General features: G+C 46.4%; 1 long non-coding RNA gene across 1 annotated transcript; it reads left to right on the plus strand.

Moving 5' to 3' along the window:
- The first annotated feature begins 2,042 nt into the window (after positions 1–2,042).
- Positions 2,043–14,450, plus strand: LOC115606075. Its single transcript, XR_003990806.1, has 3 exons — positions 2,043–2,580; positions 9,236–9,352; positions 9,443–14,450. It is a non-coding gene; the product is annotated as an uncharacterized LOC115606075 (long non-coding RNA).
- The last annotated feature ends 3,634 nt before the right edge of the window (positions 14,451–18,084 follow it).

Here is an 18,084-nt window from a genome sequence, read left to right on the forward strand (position 1 = left end):
CTACCTCTGCTTACAGAAGTGATATTACTGAATTCATTATGACATCTTTGTGAAGAGCTGAAGTATTGCTCAAGTCCTCTATTCAGCAGTAGGGAAATGTCAGATTTATCTCACAGTAAATTTAAAATTACACCAACCTGAACTATCGCTACTGACAGCATAATAATAAGGCAGGTAATCAAAATCAATTAAATTCCAGTGCCTTCCTATTGTCCTAGAAAATTTAAATTTGAGATTAGTTTGAGATCATTTGACTTCTCAGTAAAAGAAGCAGAGTTTCAGAGATAATTTGAAACAAGTATATGGCCATGACTGATCTTTTCTCAAACTGCGAAGACAAGAGGAGCTGTGTGCATGCACATGCATGTCAGTGCATACCAAGTACGAAACACAACCAGATACTCAAAGTCAATGGAGTGACTTGTTTGAGGTTGCTGTGTTGGCATATGTTAGCTGGGACTCGGCCTGCCAAGGCTCAGTCTGTTAAAATTTGGAGGAGACATTGATCAGGAGAATGCCAAATGAAGTGTGCCTCCATTCCCACCATGTAAGAGAGAGAAGGACTAAGCCTGGTGCATGCTCCTCTGCAGGACCTTCATGGAGACCATGGAGCAAGCAGAGGGAGGGGAGCTCTGTGTGTGCTACCAGCAGTGACATGCCCAGGTGTGCTATGCATGGGACGCCCATCTTCCAGATCACAAGAAAACAGGGTTGTCCAGGAGCGACAGATGCTGCCAAAATGAATGTGTTCCCATGGCACCTCACCTTGGTTTTGGCACTGGCTGAGCCTTTGAGTCACCTTCAATAGTAGGACAAGGCATGGGCTGGAGTGAGCAACTGTCCAGATGGGGATGGCATGAGCATGAGGCTCTCGGGAGCAGCAGTGTCATCCATGGACACAGACACAGATGGGAGGCACAAAAGGAAATTCATTGTCTAAGGAGGTTTTCTCTTGGAGAAAGGTGCTGAGCAAAGCCCACGCTGAGTGTCTGGGGCTGATCTAGGCTAGTGTTGTGCTGGTAACTTCAGTGCAGCCACTGGCACCAATCTGGCTTTCCCAAAAAGCTCGTCTTGTGCGACCACTTTTCCCAAGTCATGAGTGGCACACTTCTTCCAGGGTAGACCCCCTATAGCTGGCTGGAGAAACTGATTTTTAATAATAATTAAAAAAATACATTATTTTTAAATACTCATAGACTCATAGAATAGTTAGGGTTGGAAAGGACCTTAAGATTATGTAGTTCCAACCCCCCTGCCATGGGCAGGGATACCACACGCTAGACCATGTCACCTAAGACTCCATTCAACCTGGCCTTGAACACTGCCAGGGGTGGAGCATTCACAACTTCCTTGGGAAACCCATTCCAGTGCCTCACCACCTTCACAGTAAAAAACTTCTCCCTTATATCTATACTCTCCTATCTGCCAGTATCTACCTATAGATTTAAGATCTTTGGAAAAGGTATTTCCCCTCTTTGTGCATGCTGCCTCACACAGGTAAGATTTTACTTACTGCTTTTAAACTTTTTCTGAGCTTTGCTGGCTGGACCCTTGGTTATGAGGGTAGGCTGAGTCTGCTATCTCACCTATTTCCATAAGGAGGGTGCTCAGTAGTAAAACCCCCTGGTAGCTGAGGTGCAGGAGTTGCCCCACCCCACAGTAACCTGTTGTTTTGTTTGGGAGAAGAGGGGGTTTGGATTGTTTTGCTTCTATTCCTGCAGTAATCCCAATTCCTGCCCGTGGGATTTCAGAGTGCTGTGGTGCCTCTTTGGGATAACAGGTGTATGTGCCAGGGTGAGGCCCACGGCATCGTGGTGGAGCGTCCCAAAAGCTCAGAGGAAAAACTGTGTGTCAAGATCTGGTGATGGGCATGGAGGAAGGAAGGAGCATCGTATGTCGAGAGGGAAGAGGAGCGTGGCCCAGAGAGAGCAGACGAGCTGGGCTCTCTGCTCTTGCTGCCAGCAGTTCCAGGCACAGGATTATGGTTCTCCCAATCTCGCCTGAAGCGGCAGAGCTCTCCCCCTCTCCCAGTGTTGCAGCGGGCACCCGGCACCCCTGCGGCTGCCGGTACGCTCCCTACGTCCGTCAGCCTGCCCCGAGGGGAGGCGAGGTTGTACTGCCGGGCTGTCGACCCAGCAGCTCTGGCGTTTCACACCCCATCCCCTGCCGCGGCGCCCCAGGCAGCTTCTCACCACCTTTCCAGCTCCGAGCCGCGGCATCTGCTCCATCCTCCGGCTCACCCGGCGCGGCGCGTCCCGCTGAAGGGACCTTCCCCTCCCTTCTTTCCTCCCTCCCCGCGGCCTCGAGTCGCGCCAGTGATGGAGAGAGCGTCACCGTCTCCTAGCAACGCTCCCAGCAACGCTCCTAGCAACCGGGCAACATCTGCTCCCGCTGGACCAATCCGCGCGGGACACATCTGGGCACCCACCTCCGCGAGCTGCAGGGACCCGCAGGAGCTGCCACCGCCGCCACCGCCGCCACCACCTCCTCCACCGCCACCACCTCCTCCAGGAGCAGCAGCGCTCCCGGCAGCGAGGGCCGGACGGGGAGCAGCCCCCCTCTGGAGCCGGGGCTCGCTGGGTGAGTGCCGTTGAGCTGCCGTTGCCGTGCCAGGGACAGCAGCCGTGGGGTTGTCCGCGAGGCTTTGCCGGTGGGATCTGCCCAAACGGCTTTAGCAGGTGGCTGTTGGCGCGGAGTAAGTTTTGCGTTTGTGAGCTCTCGGCTTTGCTGCATTGTGGAAGACGGCAAAGAGCTGAGACGGAGGCTCGCTGCTTGTCCTGCGGCGCTGCGGGCTGTGGGCAGAGGTGCCTGCTGCTTTGCCGGCCTCTAGCATGCTCTATGGAAGGTCATTTTAATCAGAGTCATCTTTTTACAGTCAAAGATGAACTCTGAAAAGTAACCATAGCTACTCTTTCATTGCCTGTTAATGAAGTATTATCCTCTGGGATGAGACAACTATCTAAATATAGTTGTCATAGCTGTGAGACGCAACGTACGTGCTCTCTTTTTCTTTCCCTCTTGCAGGAATTAGACCTGCTTATTTTCACTCATGTACCTAAAAAGTGTGAGTGGCTCTGCGCATACATGTAGAAGTGCAGAGTTTGGGCATGCATGTGCATATCTGTGATCGTTTTCCCCTGGAGTGGGAAATATTCTTACAACGGCATGCCAAATACTCCCCCCAGAAGGGAACGCATCAGCCAGATGCTGATGCATCTACTTGCAGCCTACAAACATTACCATATGGAAGGCAACCACTGAAACATGCATGCTGCAATAATTCTGTTAAATGAAAATGGCAACCTGACTTTCCCCAGACCTGTATTACTCTGCAGGCAGTGTGGTGTGTATGATAGGAAATTAATGCTACTACTCAAAATAATAGTGTGGGTTTAATAGTAGCCCTTTAGCTTTCCTCTGAGGCTGAAAAGAGTTACGGAGAAAATAATGTGCCATTCTAAGTGGTGGTGTTCAGGGCAGTAATCATGTTCTAGCTCAGGAAACTTCCGGATATTTAGAGCAGCAAGCTGTATTTTTGTAGCATTTGCTCTGAGAGGATTAGAGTTATAGCACTGAGAGACTGAAATGATTTTTCTGAATGGTTTATTTCACTTTTCTGATGTTTGAAATGGAATCCAGGAAGCAAGGTCAAAGTTAGAGAATTGGATGTGACATCAGAACTCTTATTTTCCCCCTGTGGGACTGCTGAAATAGCACTTTCGTCTCTTGCGGTCCACATACTTGCTGTGTATGTTCTGACTTTGCCACCTGATCCACCATGGCAGGTAACCATTCAGCAGAGCTGTGCTGCCAAAAATGCTCACTGAGCCTGTGTGAGGAGGAAATCTTACCAGAACTACTGAGATTCTCCCAGAAAGACCCTTTGCAGATTGACCCTCATCCTCAGATAACTAACAAGTTTGCAGACTTGAGCTGATCGGGCTTGCCCTCAGAGTGAGGGATATTACTTGGATTAGTGCTGAAAGGGGACGAAGCTGGAAATATGATTTTAGTCTATCGATAAAAGCAGCAGGACTACAGGGAGCAAGACAGGAATAGTCACACAGTCATTAAGCCTCGTGTCTTTGTGCACTCATGAGAACTATTCAAATGCTTGTGCCCAGGGAGAATCTGCAGTTAGGGAGATCTGCAAAGCAATTAGCAAACTAAAAGAAAGGCAGTTTTACAGTGCAAAGCCAGCAGCTCCAACCAGCAGACAACAGTTCAGCTGTGGGTCCCCACCTTTCTGAGGGTCAATTAAAGGGGGCTTTATCTGTCTGAGCAAGGAATAAGACTCGATACTCTGGAAGGACTGAAATCAATTGGCATTCTGTGTGAAATCCTGGCGCTGGCATGTGTTTTCGATCCACATGTTCATCTGCCTGTGGTCTGGTAGCTTTGCATTATCAATTGGGAGTCCCACAGTGGGACCAGCTGCTTTTCCTGCCCCAGAAGAAGGGAAATGCAGCAGCATAGCATGTGAAATTAGAGGAAGGTTTCGGCTGAGCACCCCCTAATTGCAAGTGCTGCTAAGGTTAGAGATGGGGGAATTTATCACTGCAGTTGACAGCAGTCGCAAGGACATGATGAAAAGTCCTGCCATGCCAAAGTCACGTCTCCTGCTGATAATAAATGACAATTTCTGTGTGCTTAGAAGCCTGAGGTTTTCTATTTGTGCACGCAAGAGGTGTTCAGAAATGGTTTCTGTCTGAGCCAGCTTTAGCTTGCATATTGATTATCCTCCCTTACACTGCTATGGGAAACCCTGCAGGGCACCAGCACATTTGACTCACCACCTTCCGCACACAGCGTCGGCAGGTCTGTGCTTACCCCCTGCAGACGTCTGCATCAACAAGCCAATAGTACCAGCTCGTACAACCCCTTTCACTGCAGCACTGAGCAGGCAGGGATGAATTTTCTTTCCGAGGAGAGGCAGGAGAGGTGGAACCACAGGCAGGTATGGGAACATTCCCAGGGTCTCACATATGAGCTCTGGGGCAGAGCTGCTGTGCAGACCTGGGGCTTCCAGATCCCTCTCTGTTTCTTGAGATGGAGAAGCACAAGCTTTGTGTTTGTTTTTTTCCTTGGCTGTTCAATCATTTGTTAAACTCTCTCTTGCCTCCTGTCTGAGCTAGCTTACAGCCCTGTGGAAGTCACCCGGCACTAATTCATGCCAAAGAGGGGCTCCTGTCACTGGGGCGATGCAGGAGCACAGAGGCCAGATGAAGAGTACTTCTTGCAATTTGCTGTTCAACTGTGAAGTTGCCATGTTATAAATCTATTTACAATCCAATTTAGATAAGATAACCCTCTGTCCAAACATGCCTGATAACTCTGTGGGTACCACGCATACAGCACTGTAATTATTCCTGGAGAAATAAATAGGAGCAGGCACATTTTACTCTACTGAAAGTACAATTAAAGCCCTCATGAAGCTGTGTTTGAGAGATCCAGGCTTGAGACAGAGACATCTCTTCCCTCACTGCCGCGCATGGGATTTATGTTTCAAACTTCCATTAGCGTTAATGGCAGCTACAGCCGCCGCGCTCTGGTGTGCTGTGCATTCAGAGAAGGCTCGCACCAGTGGGGTGTAAACACTGGCCAGCATGGGCAGGCAGTGCCTGCCCTGTGGCTCCCGAGCCCTGGCAGTGCTACCTGCCTTTGCCAACTTATACTGAGTCCTTGGTGACTGGCAGAGGGCTCACAGCAGAACGCTGGCGGGATGCTGAATGTGCTTTTACGAGGTACATCCAGGCTGGAAGGACAAACCGCGCACTCGGGACTCAGCGCTACACTGGTTAGTCCCCACGGGGAAATTTGGCCCTGTGCCTTGACTTGTGGTGTAGCACTGAAAAAATGTAATGTGATTAAGATGTATCTGTCTCTGAGCTTGACTGAGGCAGAGGCAGTGACTCATACCACCTTGCTGTAACTGTCAAAACACTTGGCTCGCGAGAATAGCCTTCTACACAAAAAGCACTGATTCAATATGTTTATATTTAAACAAAACACTAAGGGTCTGATTCACTGCGGCATTACTACAGCCTTGTATGCCTGTAACCCCAGCCAAGCAGTTCTTAGGCATGCACAGAGCCAGTCTGCTCTGACTTTGAAGATAACTGTTAGAGAACAGCTTAGTCCTTGCAAGCCTCCTGCGGGGAGTGATGCCCCTCACAGGCTTTAGCATCAGTGTTGGTGTCAAGGGCACATTGCAAGGGCACAGCTCATGCTATCATTCCCCCACACCTGCAGATAGATGTGTGGACATGACCAGCAGTCACAAAAGATGACAGTGAGAATGAGACAGGAGGTGGTAGGATGGCAGCTACACTGAGCACAAGAGCAGACCTTGAGCTTCTGTGTAGCAGCCCTGTGATGGGACTTGTTTGCCTTCCTGTCACTTTCTCATCCTGTTGCTACAGACCCTTCCCTACCAGAGAGAGAAGGTGGAATCACCTGTGCCAACCTGTAGGAGCTGCTAGGCTGGGGAAGTAGATGCCCCAAACCCTGCAGATTTGGAATTGCTGGAATTTGCTGACAGCAATCCTGGTGTTGAGCAGCTTGTGGCTAATTTGCTCTTAGAGTGTAGCTTTTTACTTACAAGTGGGCACATGTTTAAAACCAACCTTCTAGCCCAGAGGTGCTCTTGGTGCTCATTTGCTGGTTGTTTCCCTTCCTTGCTACTAAACCAGGTTATGTGGGCTTGTTATAACTTTGCCACTTTGTCTGGTGTAAGGTTTTTAGGAATTTAAATAGAGCCGACCACTTTGCACCTGAGGGGCATGTCCCAGCCTGGTGCTGATCATAACCCCAGAAAAGGGGGTGCCAGTTGGATGCTTGATGAACCCATTGCCAGGGTGGTCATATGTGTCCCTCTGCAAAATATAGTTCTTACCATCTGCTCCTGCCAGCCACCATCAGCTCCCAGCATGTGGCATGTGCTCAAACGCAGCCCTCCCTCTGAGAATCAGGGTGTCAGTGCTCTAATGGCTCCTTGTGTTGTCCTGGCTCCCTGCTCTTTGCTGGTGTCTCCAGGACCACCCGTGCTCAGGGGATGCTGAAAGTCCCACTATCACCCTTCATTTCTGGGGTAGGGAGAGGAATTCCAGTGGCCAGGAACAGCAAAGGAGAGGTTTGCACAGAGCCGGCAGACCTGAGGGACTAAGCTGTGGTGCTCTGCACGCTGTGGTTGTCTGTCTTGCCTCTGCACTCTTTCTGCTTCCACTGCACACAGGCAGTGCTGGGTCTGTACTTCCAGCCTTTTCACTGAAAACCACTAGGGAGCAAGATTTAGCATTTAGAGACTTGGTTTGAAGAGGAAGGATGGGCCCACGGTTGGCTCATCAACCTGTAAGCTGGCTTTGGCTTCTTTCGTAGCCCTGACAGCCTGAGTGGCTGCAGGAATCTCACTTCATCTTTCTGTACCTTTGTCTTCTGCGGAGTAGTGTGAGGAAAACTGTAATGTTCTCCTGTGCCATGATGCTGGGAGGATAAATGCATTTGTGATTGCTCTCAGAGAACACTGCAGTCAGGTTTTTACCTAGGAGAACCTAATATCAGAGTAACTAGATGTCCAGGATGTCCAGGCTCTGGTGAAATCCAAGTACGAGAATAAAACCTGCAAGAAGTGAAGGTTGCTGCCTCTGAATTTAAACCAGTATTTGCAACTATACAGTGCTAACAGAGCGGAGAAGATGGTAGCTGTACCTGTACCCTTGAGAGCTGAGGTCTGCGCAGAGGGCATCTCTGGTGTGTGCTGCTATCCAGGTTGACTGAAATGTAGCATTGTCCCACTGGAAGACCAATGGTCCATCTCCTGGGTAAATGCTGCTGTTTCAGGCAATCTATGTTGGGCTGGGTTCCAGAGCAGGGCTGGGAGTCTTGGCTCCAACTGAGGTGTTAAACCACCAGTCAAGAGTTTTCTGCCCAGATTTGTAACATCCTTAATAGGAAACCTCCATCCTCACAGACTTGAAATTCAGGGAGAAAATAGAAGAAGATTCTCTTATGAGGAGGTTTCTTCTTCGGTCCCATCTTAAGAGCTTTTGATGTAGAGAAAGGAAGGGAGAGCACATTACTCCTTCCTACCAGTGAAGGAGAGATGCTATCTATCAGTCCCTGAAATAGTTGTGTGGGTATCTTTTCACTTCCACCTGCAGGTAAGACTCAAGGAGCCCCCCATGCCTCATGGCAGGATCCTTCCAGGGATATGAGGTCTGTGTTTCGGCTGTGCAATACCTTTTTGCTTTTCTACTGTGGCAGAAAAACAGTCCAGAAACAAGTCCTTTATTTCCTCAGAAAACCTAAGTTTCAAATGGTCCCTAAGGAGATCTCAATTTGGGGAAAGAAAGCATATCGCATGGGACCTGACTTTGAGTTATTCTAAAAAGTGCCTTTAAACATCAGCATAATAAGTTAAAAAAAACCAAACCCAAACCAACAACAAAACAAACAAACAAAACCCAACAAAACCATAGTGCGTTTAAAAACAGAATTTTCTTACAAGAGAGTTTCAGAGGTGATGATGTCACCTGCATTGGTCACCATGTCACCACTCTGTAGAGATGAGCAAGCTCAGAGCAGACCTCCACTGGGCTCTTGTCACAGGAAAAGAGCCCAGTAGTTCCTTCTCTTAGCCCAAAGGCTGAGCTTCTGTCCTCTGTGCCCTGAAAAACTGATGCAACGCAGAGAACAAACCAGCTCCATCACCCTCCCACCGAGACAAGGCTCTCCTGCTTCTCTGGGACGACACTACCATCTAGTGAATGCTCTCTGTATTGGTTTTCTGGGGAAGCCATGGAGCTCTTTGTGTGGTGCGTAGAAATTAGAACCCAGCCCTTGTCCCCCACACACCTCAGCATGCTCTGCAGATGGGTGGCCCCATCCCGGTCCCTCCTGCAGTGCATGGAGACCTTCCTGGCTTGGGCATCTCCCAGCAAGGCTGAGGTTGGCCAGGGGTAGCCCACAGTGGCAGCATGCGTCCAGTGCTGTGGTTGTCATTGCAGAGCAGGGCTTGCTGTGCTGGCAAGCCTCAGGGTGGTGCCCCAGAAATGCCTTCACGCTTGCCAGCCTCTCTATTTTCCCAGTGGGTTCAGGGCTGCAGGTCAAGGCTGAGTGTCATCCTGGCTGCAACCCACGTATGGACCTTTCCTTCCCCTACGCACCCCAGACCATGATGTTACAGCCACCATGACAGCAAACGTTACCAAGCTCTTTTTCTTCTTGTTTTGTGCAGAGCTGATCTGATCGGGGCCTACCAAAGACATTAACGACGTCGAAAGTAGCCTACTTTAAGAGAAAATATGCAGAAGAAGAACATTTACATCAAGATTACCATGAGTATTGTCCAGAAGTGAGTATCTCTCTCTCATTCCACACCCCATCCTCCCCTGTTTTCATTTCTCAATCCTAAAGATCCATTTGCTTGCTCTTTACTCCCCAGCACGTGATACTACCCGAGGACCGGACTTGTATTTTAAAACTTTCTCTCCAGAAACTCCGATTCCTGGACGACCCTGAAGCCTACCTCCGTAGGTCTGTATTAATTAACAATCTGTTGAGGAAGATTCACCTAGAGACAGAGAGGGAGAGCTATGAATACTTTAAGGAGGCTTCGTGTTGTAGGACAGCTTACTCTGATGCACGAAAACGGCTGAAGTTCATGGTACAGGAGTGCTGTTCCCAGTCGCTCTATTATGAAAAGCTGCATTCATATCGCATCGTGCCTTACTCTGCAGAGAACGCCGTTTATGGAATGGGCTACACGAACAGCCACTTGGAGCAAAATTCTCAATTGCTTATTTATAAAATGAATTAAAGCAGCTGTTAGACCCACTGATGTTTGTTTCTGAATGCTTGAACTGCTTATTGAGATGTTAAGATGAGGCACTAATTGCAGATACACATGTGATCAGAGGCGGATGTGTTCAGAGCTGAGTGGAAGGTACTTTGAATAATGCTCTGCAGTCCCCACTGTTAACCCCCTGGTTATGAAGTACCTTGACATACACACAGAGCTGGTGCAATACGGAGGTCCTTATCCACAGAGACTGCGCGCAATGTGTTTCATAGAAACAGAGCTGCGTTTAAGTTATCTGTGTGTAGATACAGATGTTCAAATTAACTTTGCAGTTAAATTATGCCATCCCCAGTGGAAGGGGAGCCCCCAAAGCAGTGGAGTAGTCTAACAGTGAGAACTAAAATATAAGTTATTTACTGTAAAGCTATAGATAGAAAGTTTCTTTGAGAAATGCTTTGACCATGAAGGAGCCAGTGCCAAAGGAAACAGCCTTTTGCTTAGGATTTTCAGAAACTTAACTCACTACTTACAAGACACTCTGTACTGAAATTTGCAAGGTTTTGGGTTTTGGTTTTTGGGGGTTTTTTTGGTTTTTTTTTTTTTTGGTTTTTTTTTTTTTTTTTTTTTTAATAATTGCATTCACCTTTTACTTATATTATCTCTTAGCTGGTATCTACTTTGCTATTTTAATACAAACCAGAATGACTCACAGGAAAGATTGTTTCTTCAGCCCATCATCAGTGTTTCCTTAACTTCATTTGATTCTTTCCCTAGCTGTTTCCCTGATACTTCTTTGCATGCTAATTTGCTGTTTGGCCAGAGGTTCATATTGGTGCTAGGGAATAGACAGTTATTTCTTTTTATGTGGAACATAAGAGGCAGAAAAACAATGATAACTCTCATAGATAGAGAATGGATGTATCTGACAGATGCTAGTAAAACCTCAGAGGTTCATGAAACTGCTCAACATTAGTAATAGTGTTTCGGGTTAAGTGAAAAGTCTAATTTCAATCTGGGAATTAACCTTAGAACATGTAAATATATAATTTCACAAGCTATGACATGGGAGATGTTCAGCAAATGGATGATTACAAGTGGAAAGTTTTATAGCTGCCAAAGCTATGTAATGAAAATACCAAAGAGTAATATAAGGGAAAAGATGATGCTCCAGCAATGGGGTCAAAAGCAAAGATTGCACTATAACCTGGGGAAATGTGATTAACGAGCCTGTAAACTAGCTGTTACCGGTACACCTGCAGTTCACCTGCAGGTGACTTGCATCCCAGAATTGCTGAACAAATATGTGAGCTGATCCAAAGCCTGTCAAAGTCCTACAGGTCTGTTGGCTTTGCCTAGCTGGCTATCACCGCTTTAAAGCGAAGTAAATAATAGCGCACGCTCAGCTGGAGGCAGATATGTATCTAAGAACCTAATTTTTTATTTCGAAAGGCTTTGCTCATGCAGATATGGCTCATGCTGTTTCTGAAGCATTATACAGTACGAACAAATATCATTACTTGCCAGGGATGTGCTTCATGTAGGATTTCTCCTGTAACCCTAGTCATGTATGCTGCATGTATCATTGCATATCTCAGGCACGTATTAGTGCAGAAGAGACGACAGGCAAATGCAGGAGGTGCAAAGAGCAAAGTTAATTCCAACATCAGTAGTTAGAAGCCAGTGCAGGCTTAGGAGAGAGAAGGAAACAGTGAAATCCAGATATTTTGTTTAAACAAACAAACAAAAAGAAAGGGCAACAGTCTAATTCAAAACAAGGATAACCTGCAAACTGAAGAACGTAAACAGTACAGATATTGTGGGAAGGCTGGAAAAACAGGGCAGTGCTGTTTGGGAGGTACTATTAGTCATGATGAATGTTCAGGGTTTTGTTTTTATTTTGAGACAAGTCATATTTACTTGTCTCTTACAAAAGGGTGTCTTTAAACCCTCGGTCGGTGTAATTCGGTGTCAGAGCTGCTTTGCCATTTGTGGTTATATTCCTGATGCCCCTGGGCTCACACAAGCCCAAAATCATGTGAGTGTTTAAGCTGGTATGAGGCCTTTTGTGAGAGGTGCCATTACCCCCCAAAGAGCTCTCTGGCCTCAGCTAGCAGCTTGCATGCCTCATGCAGACTTAGGGGCAGGGATAGGGACCTTAGAAGACTGAGAGGTAGCAAAGGAAAATTACTCCTGTCTTCTGATTTTTCAAACTATGTAATTTTCCTCTCTGAAGTGATCTGATTTATACACATTTTTTTCTTTGTGTCCATTTTTGCCTGAATTCATAATGATCTAGCAGCTACATGAAATACTAGAATGATGGTTTTTTCTCTGCCTGCCCTACTTTTATATTCATAGGATGGTTCTGGCCTGAATAAACAAAACTTTTTACATAAAATTAATCATGTTTCAATGGAATGAAAAAGCTCAGTAGGATTAAAGCCTTTGACCTCACCTGAAAAAATCCATTGCCCTTGTCAGATTTATCATCTTTGAAGAGCAACTTTTTAGCCTGCTGGAAGAGGCAGATACTTTCTTGCCCATTGAAAGCTTCTTGGCAAGGTGTTACGACATCTAGACAGATGTAACAGACAAAAATCTGGATCAGATAACAACACTCCTTGGGCTACCTGTGAAAGAGGACAGTATTTACTCAGATTTTTCTCATGTGTTGTTTTTGCGAACAAAAAACATTGCCTGATTTTATTTTTTTTTTTTTTACTCCTACTAGCTCTAGGAGCTGTTAAAATGGGTTATTTCTTTCTAGAAAACAAATTGGTTTTTATGGTTGACTTTTTGACATGAAGTTGAATCAAAGGCCACAATCTTAAATATTTTAAGCTTGCTCAAGTTTTTACTGCCTTCTGCTTTGCACAGTGATTTGTGCTGTTGAAAAGTGGGTCTGAAATATTCTACTTTAGTGCTTACAACCCATAGTTTATGGGTGATAGAGAAGTACAAAAGTGCAATAACATTGCAAGTTACTCCCAAAATATTTAATTTGACACTTTTTGAATTATATACTGATTTTAACATTTAGTTACCAAGTTACTGGTTACCAGCATTTTAATACAGCTAGATACAGTGATTTTTCTTTTTTGGGTTTGTAGCTACAATTCAGCTCTTCTGGCTTCTGATGTGTGAATCTGTCTGTAGGTGGTCAACTTTCAGTGATATATATATATTCTATTATGACTGCATTAGGAACTCCCACATATGGGGTATGTTTGCACCGGATGTAAAGAAAGTCCTTCCTTCCCTTTGACTCAGTTGCCTTGGAGACAGTATATTCATCAGAGAGAATATAGATGAGCTGGGTGACAAGGACAGAGTTGGTAATGATAGCGGATCATTTTGAAAGTGACTGGCTTAGGACAACTCATTTTTGTCTTGGAATAGCAGCACACTTGACTGTAATTAGTGTTTCAATGAGTTAAGTTTTCTTTGTGCTGCTTTTTCCTTAACTGTAAATGCTGGGCCTGATCCTGGATGCAGAAGGGTCTGTGGTGGCTTTGTTGGAGGCATGGTGTGAGTGCGTGCATGGGGTCACCTTCTGGAGCCACAGGACCTGTGGCTGAAGGCCAGAAGGGTGCACATGCTGGGAGGCAGCCAGGCTCAGCAGGGTGGCATCTCTGCCTGTGCGACCTGATGCAGTCACCCCAACCAGTTAGGGCCCTGATCCTGTAAACACTTCAGTTATCATCTAAGTTTCTTTGCACAGATCCTCTCGCTAAAGCCAGAGAGGCTCCTCGCGTGCTTGTCGCTCAGCATGTATGAGTGTGTACAGGGCTGGGGCTTCTATGCACTGCAGAAGTACTCACTCCTCAATTGCCTAATTATCTTAATTATCAGTGAAAGTGATTATTGAGCTGCCACTTGAGTTCTTGACTACATTTATATTGCACTGTAAATTGAACTTTTGTTTTCAATGAATGTGTTGAGTATATGGACTATCGTGCCTTAAAGTCCCATCCTCATATGAGCCTTTGTATATGTTCTGTAAATCTGCAAACTGTCTGTAGCTGATAACTCTGTGCACTCTATACAGATCCGGTTTGGTACTCAGCAGGACCTTGGGAAACATGACCCTGACCTCAGTTTGCCATGAACACAGAGGGGATGTGGCAATTCCCTCTTCTCTTCTTTTTTAGATTGCTTTCCTCTTTGCTGTTCATGAGATTCTGTTTTTCTGGTTTCTGTCATAGCTGGGTTCTGGGTTACCCACAATGCCAGGTAACCTCACGGAAACCCAGAAAGTTGTAAAAAAGTTGTCTCCAGCTTTTAAAGGCCATCTGTACAGCGCGCTCTCAGCAGGGGATCACAATTGCATATATCAACTGTGGCAGGTGTTGTCAAGTATATCAGCATATATTTGACAGGATTAACAAAGCAGAAAAGGGAATACCTATTTCTACTGAAATGCATGAGCCTGCATTATGTTAAATACATGGTGATTATACACCACTTAATTGGAATAATACCTACTGGTTCTATAATAAAAAAATGCTTTTTAATGTTTAAAGTTACTTGGGACCTGATTGAAGGTTTTTATGAAATTGTTTTCTAAAGTGAATAGTAGAAAAATGTATATGTATTTTAAATATACATATGATGTGCATGATATTAATAAAGATCTATTTCTATTGAACCAGACAGACTGTCATTGAATATATGGTATATTGGTTTACAAGCTACCATGTAATGCTACTAAAGAAAGGCTTCTAACCCCATCCATCCCCTGAGGTTCTTTGAGGGACCTGGATCCTGGGGGTGAACCTGGACCTGACTGACATATCTGATGTGCAGATGTAGGGCAACCCCTCTGGATGCCATGCAAACCCTGGCATTCACTTGTCCTGCCCTGATGCCATCGTTCACACCCCAGTTTGCCTATGGATTTGCAAGACCCTTCTCCTTTTCCTTGTCTATTTTATGTAAAAGTCTGCAAGGAACCATTTTTCTAATGATGTTCTACAGAGGTGCTGAAGAAGGGTCGAACAGAAAACAGGTAGCTATAGGAGCTCGGGAAAGTGGGAATTTTTACTAAAAATCCTGAGTAAAATTGAAAGATCATCTTCTCCTCCACCCTCAGTGTTTTCCTTTAGGATTCTTTTCGCTGAAAAAAACTGAAATGAAACCCTGAACACGTTTAAGGGATATTGTAAATGATAAATATTTACAAAATGATGAACTTTCTTGAAGCAGCCACAGGGAAACATCTTCCAGGGCCAGGTGCTTCAGCACCCACCTCCAGCTAGAGCTTGGGTACCATCTGGGGGCTACAGCCCAGTGTTTTGAAAGACTGAGCATTGCAACCAGCTTCTGTAGGCACAGCAGTAAATCACTCACTTCCTCCAGTGGTGTTGCGTTATGAGAGAAGAGCTGCATGTTGTCAACTTGAGGACAGCTCTGAAACCACCAATTCTCAGTCCTCTACCCACCTCGTTTGAATCTGGTGTTACCACCACCCAAATCCTGAGATGTTCTTTATCAGATACAGGCCTTTTTATGCATCTCTGAACCACTCCTCTTTTTAACCAAAAAGCAGTACCCTAGAGCTTGGAATGTGTATGTGCATGAGGAACAGGCTGCTTAAAAGAGGTAGGCTGAATGTCCACAGGCTTAGCTTATTTGCTCCCCATATTATATGTGAATGGCCAAGGGCCTCTGGGGTGGCATATGCCTTGCACAGAGAGATGTATTTAGGTGGCCAAAATTCCTCCTAGATGCTGGGTGGGAGCTGCTGCCTCTGAGGATACACCAAACTGGCAGGCGATGCTGAGCCTTGGGCTTGGTCCAGTTGTGGACACACTGCTTTAGTGTGGAAATAAAAAGAAGTGTAGCAGCTTCCTACATCCCAGCACAACTGTAATATGTTGTGCAACCCATGCAAATACTTTTCCACCATGGACGTTTTCAAAGCTGTGGAAGTCCTCCTGCCACAAGGCAAATTCTGCTGCACACTGGAGGTGGGGTCCTCTATGCCAGTTCTGCTGCTGCTAAAAGAGGTGGTGAAAGCGTCATGGCCAGACCACCATGGGCTTGCTCTGCTTTCAGCTATATTTTCTTTTTTGCTCTTTATGACCATTTGCAGCCAGTTTAATTGAAGCAGCTGCTGGGCTGCCCTACCTCAGCACTACCAGCCCAGAATCATCGAACAACTGGCACAGGACCCAGGGAATCCAGCTGAAAGCTGTAATTCACCATTGCATCCCACACGCCCTGCATTTCAGGGATTAATTAATTCAGGCCCTAAGATAAGCAGTGCTGATTTCCAAAGTAGGCAATGCTTTGAGCTCCTGGCTTTCCTAGCACAGCAGGACAGTCTACCCTGCCTTGCAGCCCTCAGGCTCATGTGCCACTGATGGTGAATTATCCCCAGCTGGGCTGAATGGTGCCAAATTGTAGCTCTTACTGGTGGAAGGCAGCTTTTCCTGAAACAAACTGCTTAGTGGAAATTGTTGTCAATTTGCAGCAAGAAGGGTTGTGTGTAACATCTGCTGTCAGGGAAGAGGAAGGATGGCTGGCAAGGAAAAAGGTCTTTCTCCCTGTAAGGTGCCAGGGTCTCCTGTTTATAGTGGGGAGGTAACATTGCTTTTCTATATTATCCTTTGAGACTCAGGACCATGCAGACATTTCAGCTGTGCCGAGACCATCCCCTGTGATGCTCTCCAATGTGAGTGACTAGTGCTTGCAGCCCTCACTGGGATGCCAGGGGGAGGCATAAGAGTTTTACAGCATGTCTCCATATGCAGCTCTGATCATCAGTCACATACCCTGAGAGCATTCCCAAAGGCTGGTTGCACTGTGCTCTAGGCAGACAGGGTCTCTCCTACAGCTCTGCAGTGCTGCTTGAGGAGGTGTCATCCAGGGAAACCTTGAGATTTGGTAGGTGCATGGAGCCACACAGGGTGGAACTGTGCGAATGCACTCACCATGACAGTGCCATAAGGATTTAAACATCCTGCATTGCAGTAACATGTACTAATCCAAGTCCTGCATGGCCAGGTCTAGAGGGTGGTATCTCCCTGCATCTGCAGCTTTTCTGCCATGGAATCAGAGTGTCATTACTGATGATCTCAATGAGATGAGCCCCTTGCTTACAGTGTTATTGTAAATAGCTATTTTTCTGCAAAATTTTGTGTCTACGGCTGACAGGCGTCTTGATACCCTTTGGAGGCACAGGTCCAAATGCAGATAGCTGAGGTGAAGACATGTCTGCTCTGGAGTAGAGTCAGAGCCCATCTCTGGTTGCTGTTCAGACATGTGGGATGCAGAATGGAAAGGCTTTTGTGTAAGTACCTGAATTGGGACAAAAAATCTGGGCTGGAAGAGGCGGAGGATTTCAGCTCACAGGAGTCCTGCGCTTGCTGCCAAGTAGTTACTCTTCACATGTGATTATTTTACCTGGTAATTTCTGTCTTGGGACATGAGTCTGAGTGAAGCAGCGACCAGGGCCTGATGGACCTACTTGAAGGGTCTCTCTCCTCATTCCACTTGGGGTGAAAATATCAGTGTTGTGAGTGAGTGTTGTGAGTGAGAGTTGCCACGAGACGAAAATAGCTCACACGGAGCTGGCATTTGCAGTTCTCAAGGCTAGAGATCACCTGGAAAGTGAGGTCAAGCTGCAGCTAACACAGGGAAATAGTAAATTGAATGCTGATAGCTCTGGGGACTTGAGTCTGCCTCGCAGCCTGCCTTGCCCTCCCTGCCAGGTCCCTCCCAGCAGAGTAGTGCAAGGCAGGGTTTTTACCTGAAGATGGCACTGCTATATTGAAGGATTGCTGGAAAATTGCCGTTAATAGGACTCTGTAAAACTAGGCAGGGAGAGGGGTTGGCGTGAGTTCGGGTAAGGGTGCAGTGATGGGTGCTGGCTGGGTTGGGGCTTGAAGGACTCCGTTTCCCACGGACAGGCAGCCCCAAGCCAAGAATCCCTCTTTACCTGTTTTATAATATCGTTTACAGTTTTTTCTTAGCATTTGGACCCAGAGAGTGTCCAAATCTTGCTAGTTTGATGTAAACTCTTTTTCCTCTGCTTCTCTACAGAAGCAGTATGGTGTGTGCTGGTTGCTGAGCTCTGCAGAAGTCTGATGTGAGAATAACAAAGTGCAAGGAGCTGCTCCAATTTACTCACAAGAGACCCCCTTCTTGTTCTAGTGGCAAGAGGGTGCATGGGAGTGTGACCAAGGCTCTGCCCAGGTGCTTGTGTCAAGTAAAACAGCGTTGGACAGAGCCACAAGGTGTGAATGAAGTTGTCTTTCCTGGGGTCATATCCTGCCCCTCTC

The sequence above is a fragment of the Strigops habroptila genome, chromosome 4 (genome assembly GCF_004027225.2).
Source record: "Strigops habroptila isolate Jane chromosome 4, bStrHab1.2.pri, whole genome shotgun sequence".
Taxonomy (NCBI): Eukaryota; Metazoa; Chordata; class Aves; order Psittaciformes; family Psittacidae; genus Strigops; species Strigops habroptila.